Consider the following 17428-nt stretch of genomic DNA (forward strand, 5'->3'; position numbering starts at 1 on the left):
AAACTACTAACAGGTGGTTTAAGACCACAATGGACAACAACCCTGGGTGGTAGAAGTGAGTCAAGTACCTTGGCCCTAAAAATTTGGATAACGCAATCTGAATTGATTTGACGCAGAGCAGAATTTGGTTTTCCAAATCTACAGAAATTTCTCTATATAGATACAGCTGAGAGCAAGTGGAGATTGGGATCTGTACGCCCTGACAAGGCCGGAGCGGCAGTACGTCACCCTGTTTGCTTCGTGCGGCGATGTAACTTGCAGCTGGCGAGACGTGTGCAGCAGAGGCGAGACATGAGGCGGCACCTGTCAGTCGATCACGGCCACGAAAGAAACGCAAAAATCTCTCGGTCTAGCGATCATGCAGACGGATCGTAATTTGCTCTCTACAAGAGCCCTGAAATCACAACAGATTTCAGTGTGTGACACACCAATTCGCTGATGGTACCAATGACCAATTTTGCCCACTTATACGACAGAGCTCACAAGGATGCCAAATGTGAAGACTGGTAAACCAAAAACGAATAAGTGTGCCCTCAGCAAATGAGTAGTCCGAGACGTTTGAGGTCACGCTGTCAGTACACTAAGAACTTCAACACAGGCTCCCCAGTCTCAATTACTCGCAAGTGAAGTCAGTCCCAGGACATGTCCTAAGCACCAATTACAGATGCCACAGCATCGACCAGAACTCCCCTTATTGGACAGATTCAAGTGCCTCTCACCTCTCCCGAGAAAAAAATCCGTTTTTCCGCAAAGTGCACTAACTACACCGCCTTCGTGCCGTCTTGAGCCAATCACACAACAATACAAACTCCTGTCAAAACAGAAAAAAGAAACTGCCAATTACTGGCTTTTTTAGGTTGTTGTGGAGGGGGGGGGGGGGGGGGGGAGATCATTTTCTCTGAAGTCACATGGCTTCCCACGGCAACAAGCGAACAGATACAATCCTAAAGATCTTTATCTAAATCGACAGTCCCTTGGAGCTTGTTAATCCTATGAAGTGTAATAAAGGTTCCATCTCCAGACATTTCTCAGACGCCAGAGTTTCTTAAAAACCGAGGTTACCGATGGAATTGGTTCACCGGCCTATTTGCATTATCGGCGAACATGAAAACTTGTGAATTTTTATTATGCGTGGCTCTGCACACAATGCCAGGTTTATGACTCCACTGTGTAGACTCGTTCTTTCAGTCCGACGCCCTCAGCCCAGGCTTCGGCTGGCGCCAGAGTATCGCGGCATTTTTCTGCTGGAGACCTGTCTTGACAAGGGACTGCTCTGTCTGCCCCGTACTGCTGTGGGTCTGTCCGGCAAGATTTACTGAGGGCTGGGCTTGCCGCAATTGCTTCCAACTCGCAACATGCTGTTTCTACGAGCTAAGAACCATAAAAATACCTCATGCTCTTAGCACCATACCAGGCTCCATCAACGTCTGCTCGGCCGTTAACTTTCTAGAGTGTTGCTCAAGGTGCGTACGGTTGTAACAAAATCTTTAATAATTTTCCGTATACGGAAAAATAGGTAACTTGTTCTCCCTCAACGTTATCTGCTGATTTGTTGTCATGGAATGATTCTTCAGCAAAGTGTAAATGTGCCTCTCCTACTTCACGTCAACTTATGACGTCTTCATTTTCATTTTTGGGTCAATTGTATTGGCTGCTCGCGTACTCTCCGCTGCTCAAGACAATAAACCTTTTTCCATTACGTTCTTTCCGGTCGTTGTAACGCTATCTTCATTTTCATTTCCCTGCTTTATACCGTCGTACAGATTACTCATCTGCATACACCAATTATCAGTTCCATACAAACTCTCTTCCATCTCAGTTACAGCACGTTCTCTGTCCGTAGCCTCTGAATTGATTATAGCAGGCGATTTCCCCGTCTACTGGCTTACTCACATTCTCAGCTGATTGCCCTGTGACGTCACTCTCCATATGCACTGATACAGTGGTCCACTGCCGCGGCTTGTTAGCGCGTGGAATACGTCCGTTGCTAGCCAACTGTAATTCACGTACAGTACCACTTTTCATGGCAGGCCTAGTCAATGACCTCTCATCTGCGCCGTACTGCACCATATCGAATATCTCTATGCCGAGAATATTTCTTGCGTTTTGACCTCCTGTATTTTGTTCCCGCATCTGTCTGTCCCTTAACATTCGCGTTATTTAGTTTAACTTCTCCCTGTGGCAGTTATTTCGTATCCTATGTCCCGCGATGGTTACAGGAAAATCTGCCTCTGCCTCTCCCTCTTCGAACAGTATTAACATGATACTAATTATCATTCTGATCATCATTGCTGTTATTTCTAGCATTTCTTTCATTCTATCGGTTATTATTCTGACGGAAGTTGTTTTCTAGCCAGTGATCTTCGTGAATCAGTTTTTGTGAAAATGCAGGAAAAGTATGGTGGTTACTGCTCACATTTCTTTTGGAGTCTTCTAGTAATTTCTTCAAGAGTTCCCACATGATCTGGGAATCACTCCTTCGATTCATTAAGTGTGCTAATCTTCTATACCCAAAAAATTATTTCATGCTTATTCAGTCTTTGCCTTCGAACATTCTCACCATTATAAACAAACGCCAGAGGCTATTATGTATCTGCTCGGACCAATACTGGTCGAAGAGCTTCCGTGAAGATTCACTCAAGGTTTTTACTTCAGTGCTTAAGTTAAACCCCCATCGTTTAGCATCTCCTGCTAAACCACTAATTACGACACTTACTTTTTCCTGATCTGTGAATTTTCATGAAGCAGCCTTTCGCTGTTCTTAATAAAATCCACAGGGTATACTACACTGTGTTTTCGGTTAAGGGTCAAATTATTCTTCGCTTCCTAGTACCCTGTAAATTGGTGTTCTGTCTACCACATAAGGGCCGTTAGATGTAACCTTTCTTTCTAGGTCACTAACTTTTTCTTGTATACTGGAAGTGTTATTGCGAGACTTCTCTTCGCATTACTCTACTTTCCTCTCTAGGTTTTTCTCAGTCTCTTGTATAGTCATTCTCAATTGAAGAATCTGTTCGTTGTCCGCTTTGTTATTGCTTTTTTAACATGGGAAATCTTTTCCTTAACCTTTCACTCTAACATAGGTTCGACCTGTTCCTGTATTTTCTCTACTTCGGTTTTAAACCTGTCATTAATGTTGACAATTTCTGTGTGTATATTACTGATAGTTGCACCTAAATCTTTCACGTATTCCTTCATGTTAATAAATTCCTCAGTCACAAAACCTATTTTATTATTAACTTTTTCTATCTTTTGGTTATTCCTTTCCATTTGTTCACTCTGTTTCTTAAGTTTTACGTTTATACTGGCAATGTTTTCAGACAGACTTTTAATAAACTTAGCCTGTTCCCGAGTAGTTTTATTCTGACTTCCAAATTTTTCTTTTTGAGCCTCTATTTATTCGCTTAAAACTGAAGTGTTCTTGTTTTGCGCTAGGAATTGTTCGCATAGTATTGAAGTGTTTTGTTTCGTGCTGTCAGCTGAGTATGCATGCTGTGTAATAATGGATACAAATCAATCGGTTGTTGTCCATTTTGTTGATTATTGTCCACTCCCTTGTCTTCATCCTCTGAATGTACTTCTTTCTTAATCTAAGAAGTCTCATTCCCCAAATCAATATTCTGTACTTGCTTGTCCATTAGTAAAATCGATTCCTCTCTGTCCTGTTCCTGATCACTGTTTATAGAAAAGACATCACTTTTATCCTCCTACTTTCCTTCTCTATACGGCAGATATTTATGGTTATACATTTTAATAATTGTTTAAACCACATACATTATAATTTATACCGCTGTACCATTCTTTTAAATGCTTTAACAAATTCGTGTCCCAGAGACAATTACGCTTCCTGCAAAAGAATCCTGCCTAGATATAAAATGAATAACTGTTCTTATCTGCTTATGCGCTATTAACAGCCACGTATATCCCTACAACTACTATTGTAATTTAGTAGTCTTTTACTTGAGTAATAGAAACACTGTCTTAATTTTGCCATGTATAACCATCATCCTAAATTTAGTTTAGTTTCCAAACAAAGTACATTATGGGAGGATAGTCCTGTTAATAGGAAAAACTAATCAACGGAGTTACCCCTTGTACAGGATTTGAGCGTCAATTGTGTCACATTATTAAGTAAATCAGACTATTCAACTCTTTTCATAAGATCTTATCCAGTGGTTAGAAAGAAACACAATATGAATACTGTTGAATTTAAGCTAGGACAACTCAGTTCCTAGTTCATTTAATGGTTTAAAATATTTACCAACGGTCGCCAGCCTGTGCAGGCAAGGGGACAGTGAAGTATTGTAAAAGCATCAGTATGAATTTAGCCTACTTTCTTGCTATTGTTTATTTTGGTTCTTCAAATAAATATTATTCCACTTAGACAATGTTCAACTACATCCTTATGCATTACGTTTTTGAAAGAGAAAGGGTCCAGTACATAACTTCAAGGAAGCTGAAAAAATTTGGCCAGGGGAGACCTTAAGAAAAACATATTCCATAACGAACAAACTTAAATACTAAAATACTTAGATAAAGTACACATTTTTTATGCTGAAAATTTCACTTCAAGATTACCTTATATTTTTCTGGAATACACTTTGAAGTTATCTGTATATTTATTTAATAGATTTTAGTAACGTTACTTTATGCTGACTGAATTTTTGTCAGCAAACTTTTACTATGAATCTTTGCAATAATTAAAATGCCTGAGCTACCAAGACAGAGCGGATTAGGTTGTGTAAAAGGGCCAAAATAAGTTCCTGTGAGTTTCACTCAACGTACAAACTTTATTTATCAACCCACAATATTACAACAAGGATGCAAACACTCAAAACTTCAATCCACCTTCTTTGATTAACTTTAGATCGGCTGAAGACCACATTCAGAATCCAAGACACAAGGCTTAAGCAAAACTGAAATACAAGTTTCTTCTGGAGGTTTCACCCAAGAATATTTTCTAAATCTTCAGTCTAATAGCCTAAAAGCGTTAGCAATTCAAATTAAATAGAACTATGCTGGAGGTCGCATTTTAAGCAAAAAGTGGAGTTTCAGTCAAAAGGTAGGAGGCCTTATTTATAAAACAATTCATTCAAACAAATGGTTCAAATGCCTCTGAGCACTACGGGACTTAACATCTATGGTCATCAGTCCCCTAGAACTTAGAACTACTTAAACCTAACTAACCTAAGGAAATCACACAACACTCAGTCATCACGAGGCAGAGAAAATCCCTGACCCCGCCGACATCTCATTCAAATTGGGATGAAGGCCACATTCAAAAGCATAACAGTCTTATGCCTTAAGGGCAAGAGAAGAAGATTAATTTAAGACATATTAAAACTCGGCTGAAGGCCACTCACCAACAAATAATTTAACGGCTTAAGCCCTAGAAGAAGACATTCAGTTTTAAAGGGCAGAAGGCCGTATCTTAAAACCTCTCCAGTAAAATTCTGCTGAAGACCCCATATAAAAATTTAATAATCTCATGCCTCAATGGCAAGACAACAGCATTAATTTAGGAAATTTTGATATTCGGCTGAAAGCCACACATCAAGCAAATAACTAAAATCCAAACAGGGAAAATACTACGTAACACACAAGCAACATCGCTCAGAAGTTTCCAAGTGTCAGCCTGGGAGTGTAACACTAACGCCCGTTTAAGTGAGACATGCCCGGGCTGGGTGGCCGAGCGGTTCTAGGGGCTACAGTCTGGAACCACGCGACCGCGACGGTCGCAGGTTCGAACCCTGCCTCGGGCATGAATTTGTGTGATGTCATTAGGTTCAAGTAGTTCTAAGTTCTAGGGGACTGATATACTCGTATGTTAAGTCCCATAGTGCTCACAGTCATTTGAACCATTTTTAGGATGAAACAGGCAGCCTGTTCCACGACTTCTTAATCTGGAAGCAACCCAACTGACAGACAGTCGACCAACGAATCAACCAAATCAGTTCTATTCCACGCAACCAGCAAAAAAGACCACAAGATGTCAATACACGACACACAGAATATTGGCGCCCACATCGACCAACAACACCTCAGCTGTCGAACTACACGCCGCGATGGGCAGCAACAACACGACTAGGAAAATACAGTGCCTGAAACTAAGTCAACGACCATGGCCGGTAACTGGAACGTCAAGAGCTGGTGAACTTCCATAACATGGAATAAATTACGTTAAGTTAAATTTCACAGGAAGACGTTGATGCTCGCGGCAATGTCAAAAAAGCAACAACCAGGATCAAACGAAGAAATGCAAACAGTTGAGGCTCGATAGTAAGTTAAGTGAGGACTCAAACTTTCATGCCCATGATCGGTGAGCGTCGAGCTGCGTAGCACTCGCAAGCTGCACTTCACACTCCAACCGCAAGTGCACGCTCCCACCGTCTCCAGCCCGACTCCGGGTGACGGGGGCTTCACATGACCCGGAAATACTCTAGGTCGCTCCAGAGGTGGTACGACAGTGCGCTTATCGATAAGTGTCGCTGCTGTCACTCACGGGCAAGTAAGGCAGGAAGTTAGTGACGCCAGTAAATTGAATAAGAAAACGAGGCGGCACTACCGTAATAGGTGACAAACAGTTAATAGGATGAACACAAGCCGTGCACGGCTCAGTAGTCAAGAAAACCTTCGCATTATTTGGTCAAAAACCATTTAAATGTTTCCTCTTTATATTAACTTGGCACATCACAGGTCTGTAAAATAGGATATTCAGATTAATCAAACACCAGGAAAGAACCTTACAAAGGTTTATGATTATAATGACATAATAAGGTGAAACAGTTTATTTAAAGTTCATGAATGATTAATAAAACACAGTTTAAAACAATGGTTCACGCTGTGCAAAAGTAAAATACAAAAAAAATCTTATCCGATGGCTGTAGGCTTGGGTGTGGCGACCAGTCATTACGGCTACACTATACACAGTACGGCCTGCAAGTATCTTGCTGTATGGGCTCAATTTCTCTTCTTGGCGTTGTTCAACTTTACATGCAATAACCCAATAACTCACAGCTATGCCATAAGTCGTTTGCAGTCTTCATCTGAGGCATTTTTGGGCAAATCTGCGGGCAAAGCTTCTCCTGCTCTACAAGGGTGTTGCCTCAATCATTGCTGTCTACAAGCTGTGTGACTTACTTCCTGCGCGCCACTCGGTCTTGCTACCTTTTCCAGTACCCAGAGCAACTTTCGTTCCCAGGACACTGGATTTTATATAACACCTATTTGTTTCATTGTTCCTAAGCGTGACCATTTCTTAAAATTGTCAAATTTACATCAACATGAACAGTTTACCCACACAAAAATTTTTCGATGCAAAATGTCATCAGAAAATTATTGAACATAATAAACGATTTACATTGTATTTTACATACATTACTCCCATACAGTGTAAAGAACTTCAGTCTTTAGTACAGCACACTTTACATATACAGAAAATATAGTACCAATATGCGAAAATTTTAAAGCAAAATATTAGAAAAATTTAAAATAACTACAAACAAATAGTGTTATACTTTATTGGAGAAAGGTGAGGCTATCAAGCAGTTGAAGACAATATGTCGATGCTCTGTAGGGCTTGTTGGTATGTAGGTGAGTGTTATCCTGTTGGGAGAAACTATCTGGCATGCTATTCATGAATGACAGCACAACGTCCAAATTTGCAGTCAGTTGTGTGGGATAACGACGATAGTGCTCGCATTCTCATACGAAATTACATCCCAGGTGTGTAGCACACAGACAGGTTGGTTGCAGTCCTTCAACTGTGGTTGTTGTTGTTGTGGTCTTCAGTCCTGAGACTGGTTTGATGCAGCTCTCCATGCTACCCTATCCTGTGCAAGCTTCTTCATCTCCCAGTACTTACTGCAACTCACATCCTTCTGAATCTGCTTTGCGTATTAATCTCTTGGTCTCCCTCTACAATTTTTACCCTCCACGCTGCCCTACATTGCTACATTTGTGATCCCTTGATGCCTCAGAACATGTCCTACTAACCGGTGCCTTCTTTTTGTCCTTCAACGGACCTCCTCCTAATCAACACCTGGCCGTCACTGGCTCAGAGGCAGAACCAGCTTTTATCTAAAACACAGCAGACTTCCATTCTGCCCTCCAGTGGGCACTCACTTGACGCCACGGAAGTCGCATATCGCGGTGGTTTGGCGTCAGTAGAATGCAAACTACAAGGCTTCTGTCTCAGAGCTGTCGTCGAAGTAACGATCTGAAATAGTTCGTAGTGCCAAGTACTGCTCAAATTTCAGCTGCAGATGCAGAGTGATGCTCCAAAACTATACCCCGAAGTCGAAAGTCTTCCCTAACGGTAGCGGCACGTGGCAGTCCGGAGCCCGGTCTCCTTGCGACCGTACATTTCCGTGACCACCGCTGCCAGCAGTCATGTACAGTGGCGACATTCCTGCCAAATCATACCGCATCATCACAGATGGCACATGCAGCTTCTCGTAGGTCTATTACACAACCTCCAACCCAGTTAACCCTGACGTCCTTCTGGAAGGACGACGTCACTCAATGTTGAAATTATTTATTTTTGCGAATAAGGCATTGTTGCAACGGACTGTGATGCATTGTTATATGAAGTAGGCAGAGTCAGCTGCGCGCTGCGACAGTCCGTTTGACGGCGTCGTTCATAGTGACTGAGAAATTGTGTGAATGTCACATTACACCCTCCTCTAAATTCAATTGATGACGTAACATATGAAGATTCGGGTGCTGAAGAAAATCCAAGTGTAGATAAATTACCAGCAAGCCAGCTGAATGCTACTGCGTTTTGTGATTTAGCCATTTTTAGCAATGGTAATGCTGTGAATGCAACAAGGAAACAATCCTTCACCTCTGATGTTGTTTCAGGATCCTCCAGCAGTACAAAAACAGAAACAATAACAACAACAACCACAAACAAACCTGCAAAGCTATCGAAGAATAAAGTTCTAAACCTCAAGAAATATAACTGGAAAAGTGGTGAAATAGTTAATCTAACACCCGTATGGCCTCTAATGTTCGCAGTTGGAATGAAGAAAGGGCGAACACCACTTGAATATTTCCAACAGTTTTTTGATAACGTAGTGCTTCTAATGATGGTCACATACGCAAATCAGTACGCAGCCAAGAGAAATAGACTTGGTGATTGTTCAGAAGATGAGATGTTGGTGTTTATTGCAATACTTCTGCTAATTGGACATGTAAAAGTGTCACACAGAAAGATGTACTGACAGTCAGATAAAGACAGTCACAACGACCTCGTAACAAATGCCATGTCCCGAGATCGATTTCACTTCATCTTTTCCATTTTGCATGTATGCAACAATGACAATTTAGATAAATCAGACCGTTTTGCGAAAATCCGTTCATTACTGAGTATGGTGAATGATAGATTCAAACAATTTACGTCTCATATGCGTCATCATTCTGTCGATGAATCGATGGTCCCACACTTTGGAAGTCACGGGTGCAAAAAATTCATAAAAGGGAAACCAATCCGATACGGATTCAAATTTTGGTGTGGAGGCACAAGTGATGGATATATTATTTGGCTCGAACCCTACCAAGGAGCTGGCACGTGTAGTAAGGATTAACGAAAGGTATGGGGTACGGTGTGGTAATGACTTATGTTGACCAGTTACTTCCACATGTTCCATATCGAATATACTTTGATAACCTCTTCACCAGCGTTGAACTACTACATGACCTAAAAGAGAGAGGCGTGGAAGCCACAGGAACAATAAGAGGTAACAGAGTTAAGAATTGTGCTCTATCACCTGTAGAAAAAAGTATAAAAGAAAATAGAGGATCATATGAAGTTTGTTCTGACTCAGCATCCGGGATTTCCACTGTACGTTGGAATGATAACAATGTTGTTACTGTAGCCACCAACTTTGACAGAGTGCAACCACTACGCTCTGTAGCAAGATTTTCCAGGGAACAAAAGAATAGGATTAGCGTGCCTCAACCTAACTTATTACACTCCTACAATACTCATATGGGAGGCATAGATCGAGCTGACCAAAATGTATCCCTATATAGATGCTCTATAAGATGGAAAAAGTGGTATTTCCCCATCATTGCACATTTTATAGACACTGCAGAGTAAAATGACTGGGATCTTTACAAGCACAACGAAGAACCCATAGTTCATCTGACATGTCGTCGAATTGCCACTGCAATTCTTGAAAGTCGCAAAAGAGTCACTACCAGCAGAGGGCGTCCTAGTAAGAGGGCAAAACTAGACTGTAGATTTGATGGAGGAGAACATTATGTTGCTGAATTACCAACGGATGACGTAACAAAAAAGAAGAAGCAGTTGAAATATCGAAGTTGCCACAGAAATACTACTACTGTGTGCATAAAATGTGACGAACCACTTCATGTTTGTTGCTTTTTGTCTGATCATACTAGCGCATAAAATATGTGTATTGGCTATTTTCTTTATTTTTGGTATTTATTAGCTGTTTTAGCCTATAATTCAAATTTATTTACGTTTATTTGAAAGTGTGAAAACCGAAACAAGTTATTTGTGCAATGTCATATTCTTTAAAAACATGTTCTCTATTGTCCTGACGTCCTTCTGGAAGGATGACCATTTTTGGAAATACTAAATAAAAATAAATACTTGAAATTGTTTTTACTTTCTTCCTTACAACCGTGTGAATTAATGTAGATAAGACATAAATAAATTTAAATAAATATTCAGTATTATCTGGGTTCAAACTCAGTGAGTTGCTGACAATGGCGTCTTTGTCGCCTTAAAGGCATTGTTGACTGACATCAACTCATCACGTCCAGTCTCAAATTAAACTAACGCTCACGACCGTTACAGCGTGTATTTAAGGCAAACCTGATTTGCATTATCATAGTGGTGCTATTAGCGCCACTTACATGCCACTTGCGCGTAATTTGAATAGACATCATTCTTCAGATGCATAAACAGTCTAGCAACTTTCTTTTATGTTGCACCACTCTTTCTTGGTTTGCGATTTTTTTCCGTCAGTGCATATTTGATATTCATACACAGCAAAAATCTAAAAGCTATACACGGCGGCCCATTGATAGTGACCGGGCCAAATATCTCACGAAATAAGCATCAGACGAAAAAACTAGAAAGAACGAAACTTGTCTAGCTTGAAGGGGGAAACCAGATGGCGCTATGGTTGGCCCGCTAGATGGCGGTGCCATAGGTCTAACGGATATCAACTGCGTTTTTCTAACTAGGAACCCCCATTTTTATTACATAATCGTGTAGTACGTTGAAAAATGTGAGTGTTTTAGTTGGAGCACTTTTTTCGCTTAGTGACCGATGGCGCGGTAATTGTTCCAAACGTGTTAGTTCGAGGTATCACGTAACATCCCGACAGTGCGGACGGTATTTGCTTCGTGACACATAACCCGTGTTAAAATGGACCGTTTACCAATTGCGGAAAAGGTCGATATCGTGTTGATGTATGGCTATTGTGATCAAAATGCGAAACTGGCGTGTGCTATGTACGCTGCTCGTTATCCTGGACGACATCATCCAAGTGTCCGTACCTTTTGCCGGATAGTTACGTTATTTAAGGAAACAGGAAGTGTTGAGGCACATGTGAAGCGTCAGCCACGACCTGCAACAAATGATGATGCCCAAGTAGGTGTTTTATCTACTGTCGCGGCTAATCCGCACATCAGTAGCACAGAAGTTGTTCGAGAATCAGGAATCTCAAAAACGTCGGTGTTGAGAATTCTACATCAGTATCGATTTGCTACCGTGCCATATTTTTATGCACCAGGAATTGTATGGCGACGACTTTGAACGTCGTGTACAGTTCTGCCACTGGGCACAAGAGAAATTGCGGGACGATGACAGATTTTTTGCACGTGTTCTCTTTAACGACGAGGTGTCATTCACCAACAACGGTAATGTAAAACGGTATAATACGCACTATTGGGTAACGTAAAATCCACAATAACTGCGACCTTGGCGGGTTAATGTATGTTGTGGCATTATAGGAGAAAGGATAACTGGCCCACATTTTATCGATGGCAATCTAAATGGTGCAATGCATGCTGATTTCCTACATAGCGTTCTACCAATGTTACTACAAGATGTTTCACTGCATGACAGAGAGGCGATGTACTTCCAACATATGGATATCCGACACATAGCTCGCGTGTGGTTGAAGCAGTATTAAATAGCATACCTCATGAGATGTGGATTGGTCGTCAAAGCACCATACCACGGCTCGCACGTTCACCGGATCTGACGTCCCTGGATTTCTTTCTGTGGGGATAGTTGAAGGATATTTGCTACCGTGATCCACCGACGCCTGACAACATGCGTCAGCGCATTGTCAATGCATGTGCGAACATTACGGAAGGCGAACTACTGACTGTTCCGACGATTGTCGTTAAACCTATTGGCAAATGCATTGAGGTTGACGGACATCATTTTGAGCATTTATTGCATTAATGTAGTATTTACAAGTAGTCACGCTGTAACAGCATGCGTTATCAGAAATGATTAGTTCACAAAGGTACATGTATCACATTGGAACACCCGAAATAAAATGTTCAAACGTACCTACGTTCTGTATTTTAATTTAAAAAACCTACCTGTTACCAACTGTTCGTCTAAAATTGTGAGCTATATGTTTGTGACAATTACAGTGTCATCTATCACAAAGCGAAAAAAGTGGTCCAAATAAAACCTTCATATTTCTTTACTTACTACACGAATACGTAATAAAAATGGGTTTTCCTATTTAAATAAATGCAGTTGACATCTGTTTGACCTATGGTAGTGCCATCTAGCGACCCAACCATAGTGCCATCTGATTTCCCCCTTCAAGCTAGACAAGTTTAGTTCTTTGTAGTTTTTTAGTTTGACGTTTACTTCGTGAGATATTTGGTCCTGTTACGATCAATAGAACACTCTGTGCATTTGGTGGAAGGAGAGAGATAGATAGATGTAACGGATTGTTGTTTGAAGGAGTGTGTGGTAGTGGCTCTCTACTGATCTCCCGGGCATTGAATGTGATAGTGGGGGTGTTGCCTGGCAATCTGTTGCCTTATTCCTGTGCTGGGGTGCTTTCCAGGCTGCTGGATTCTGAGCTGGTACAGAGAGATAGAGAATGTGATGAGACAGATGCGGAAATATTTTGTGTGCACAGAAGTTAGATGAAACTTAATGTTGAGAAAGTTCGGTGTTTTCAGAGGTCTAACGGCATACATTGTACTCATCCCCCTCCCCCCCCCCCCCTCACTCTCTCTCTCTCTCTCTCTCTCTCTCTCTCCATGTGTGTGTGTGTGTGTGTGTGTGTGTGTGTGTGTGTGTGTGTGTGCGTGCGTGTGCGTGCGTGTGTGTGCGTCTGATGTTGCTAACATATGCAAATCACTTTGACAGTTCAAGGGAAGATTATGTATTTCTTTCGGAATCATATGTCTTCCAAGTGTTTTTTTACCCAATTCAAGTAATTGACTAACTATCTCGTTTTAATACTACTGTGCGGTCGAAAGTTGAGAGGCAGGGGAAATGGAGGGGAAAGTTGGGAAGATGGAAGTAGAGGGAGCATAGTTTCGTCATGTGATGGTGATGACATCCTTTATAATGAGGGCAGGTGTTACCACCATCTTTTATTGTGACGTAATTGGCCCTGCATGTAGACAAACCGCACTAGCATTTTCAATTGAAATTGGTGGTATCGCTATGGTTAATACTATATTTAAGCCATAATTGAGCTAGAGTCGGCTGTCGATTGTGATTTATTCTTTCCATGTGAGAGGTAGGACACAGCAAAAAACTGTTTTCCAGATACTGATCAAACTAGAATAAAAATTTCTATCTAGCATTGCCACTGCTTTCTCATTAGGTAATGCAACAATTTCCTGAACAATTATAAACTTTATAGAAGATAGTATATTACACATAACATCGAAGCCTTGTATTTTCTTAAAAAAGAGGTGGAGCCCCTCAACGCCCACACTGGCATGATCGCCAGATCAATAGGTCTACTGCCATCTCTGCCATCTGTGCTATCTCTGCCACGTCGCATCTTTGTAGTATCACGTCAGAGGTATTTGTGTTGTTCTTTTCCGTTTTCTTATCGATAGTTTCTAAATCTAAAACCTGAATGGGAGTCCCCTGGTCATTGCACGTAGTCGTAGTGAGTTATCATTTGCTATGTTCGTTTAATGCTCACACATGTTGGAAATAATGTATATAGTACTAATGGTATATTGTGCTGGTGTCCTGTTATGAATATCAAAACGCCAATAAAACTATATAAATGTGTCGCTACCAATATCTGTGACTGAAGTATACAGCAGTACACATTCATTACACTACCCGGTTCTTTCGGTGTTATATTACATTGTCATCAGGCCCCTGTAAGAGCAACAATAAAATCAGTACAACAATCAGTAATAATGAAGAGAAATACCTGATCAATGAACAATGGTTTGGACAATAGATATTGTCAGCAGGTCATATAGTAGGTATATAAGAATCGATTACTATAATAGGGATGTAAACAGAAAATCATGGCCAAAAGTTAATTTAAGCAAGGTGTCTCACCATTGTGGATGCAATATTTAGAATATTCAAGAAGAATTCATATGAAATAATTAAAAGTAACAGACGACAAGTAAACCTTGTACAAAAGGCACATAAAAAATATAACGAGAACCACTACTTGTCAGCTGGAAGTTAAGAGGCACTATATGACAATCTCAAACAAAGTATGGTGTTTGATCTCTGTAATTATGAAATAATTTTCAACGGTTTATCAGAAGTAAATGTAACGAATTTTCACTGCATTAGAATACCTAAGAACCATGTAAAAGGTAAAAGGTAAATTACAAAATCATAACTAGGTAAATACTTAGTTTATTCATTAAGAGGCTAAAGAATGTGTGGACAGATATGTAACAAATCAAGTTTAAATTACGTGTCCATTTGTAGTGAATGGCACCATTCCATAACACAGAAAAGGAGCGAAGAAGGAAAATACAATGTGTAAGTAGAATAAAAGAGTACATTAAGAAGAAGAAATTGGTCGTGTGCGTTATAGAGGAATAGAAAAATTCGGAAAAATATGTCGAAAACGATTTAACTATTAAGTAGGATAGGAGTATATGATGGATAATGTCCTATGTAAAAGGTAACACAACGTCTTCTGACCGAGCGAGGTGGCGCATTGGTTAGCACACTGGACTCACATTCTGGAGGACGACGGTTCAAACCCGCGCCGGCCATCTTGATTTAGATTTTCTGTGAATTGCCTAAGTCGCTTCAGGCAAATGCCCGCCTGGTTCGTTAGAAAGAGCTCGGCAGACTTCCTTCTCATCCTTTCATAATCCGATGGGACCGATGACCTCACTGTTTGGTTCACCAACCAACCAACGCCTTCTGTATAGATTCGTGAGCAAACAATTACACATATTGATAGTAAAATGAAAAGTAATGTGTAATAATAAAAACCAGCGATTATCATATTCAGAGAAATTCAACTCAAGAAAATGTGTACTGACCACTGTTCTCACTGCAGCTTTGGTAATATATGCAGCTAATGGTAAATATTTGGAGGACTAGTTATCACGCAACAGCATATTATCAGGAAGGGAACTCGAATAAACCTCCAGAAAGTGTCCCAACATCCATGCTGATGTATCTAATAATAAAGAGCGACATTTGTAGCACTGCACAAGTACTACACGCAGAAATATCTTTCCAATTTTCTTTACTGCGTATTTACATCTTTGGCACGCAATTGTTCTGCCAGTTGTTCAAAAGCACCGAACGAAAGGCACTAAGCCTCCATATTCCGTCATACTCGTTCGTCCGTGAGCTTCAGAAAATAAGACGCCATGGTGACCTTAGTCATTTGCGCGTCGGCAGGGGAGCTGATGAAACTGGGTGAAGCGTAAGAGAGAAATGAGCATCCTGATGATAGGCTGGCGCCACATTGGCTTTATTCACGGAACACAGTACGTCGACCACTGCAACACGCTCCAGCAAGATGAAGAGGACGCTCCTCCTCAGCTAGCAACCCAAAGCACATAACTGACTGTAGTCGCTATTTCATCGTCTGTACAAGGATTTACATGGGTAAATGACCCAGAAGTAGAAAATACTTGTACTGAGATTATAACAGATTTATATATTTTACTGTTGCGTTGAATTCTAATTATATCTACGATACGAGGTAAAATGTCGTTTTACTGCCGAGTTTACATATGGTATCAGACCTTCCCCCTTTGTTCAACGTCTCTTTTTGTAGTTATGCTCATGGAGTACTGTATTGCTAATTTTTCCTCCAGCAGAAAATACGACGCTAGAGTGTGTTTTAGGAGAAACAGCGAGATATTCAAGAGCTGTAGGTGGACGAAATGCTACAGTTGCTATTCGAAAAATTTTGGGTCAGTTGTATATTTGAAGTGTGTGGTGGTATAAAGCTTGTAACTATTGGTCGTAAGGGGTTGCTTGTGAGGATTCCACGATCTGTGGAATCTAGCGGACTGTAATCTGCTTTGTTCTGCTTAAACGCAATTCATCGACACCTGTAGCTTCATCTGTGCTTCGTTGCACTACCGACGCACCAAGTGCATGGCAACAACGGGAACATCACCAAGACAAGTAAAACACCAAGGTCGCCTTCGGATTCTCCACTTCGAATAAACAAAGCTATTTCAAGAGAACATTGTCTTATTAAGGATTTCGCCAATATCCTACAGTGCATTTCCTTTCTTTCCTCTGACGAAGCGCTTTTGTCATGTTTATCTATTAATTACCTTACAACGTCCATGTCACGAATTCTTCTTTAATAAGGTAAACCAAGCCTATATATCAAGGAAATCGAAATATAGCAAATTATCTGTATTGTGGAATATGACTCTAAGGTATTCTATATCCGTCTTCAGTGTGTGTTCGTGAACAAGTGTTCTGCGTCCGCAGGCCGCGACTGCTAGATTAGGTTTCTCATGAGTGGTCACTCTCCCTAGCAGCTCCTACAACAAACGTTTGTACTAGTCAATGAGATTTATCTGCTTTCACTACACGCTCTCTATCGCATACAAAGCTTTGATACAGTTCACTCCAGGCTTAATTCCCTTTTTCTCTAATACATATTTCCTTTTTTGCACACCGTCATTAAAGCATGAAAGTGCATCATAAACACCAATGGCAAGACCATTTCTTCCCACAAAAACGGTTTTTGCCAATCTTTACCATACACATTTTGGGTACCACCATGAAAGCATTTCTTCAATAAGTTTTCATTTGCTATCTCCCTGAAAATAGGTTTGATGGCTTCCATTACAGCAGTTGGTAGAGAATTCCTATGATGATATTCTTCACCACCAGCAATTGACTTTTGGTAGCCACACCATTATTCACTTCCTTGTGGGCATCAGTTGTGGATAGGGTTATTGTCTGTGGACATTTTGTGAA

This window comes from Schistocerca gregaria, chromosome 2 (assembly GCF_023897955.1).
Source record: "Schistocerca gregaria isolate iqSchGreg1 chromosome 2, iqSchGreg1.2, whole genome shotgun sequence".
NCBI lineage: Eukaryota > Metazoa > Arthropoda > Insecta > Orthoptera > Acrididae > Schistocerca > Schistocerca gregaria.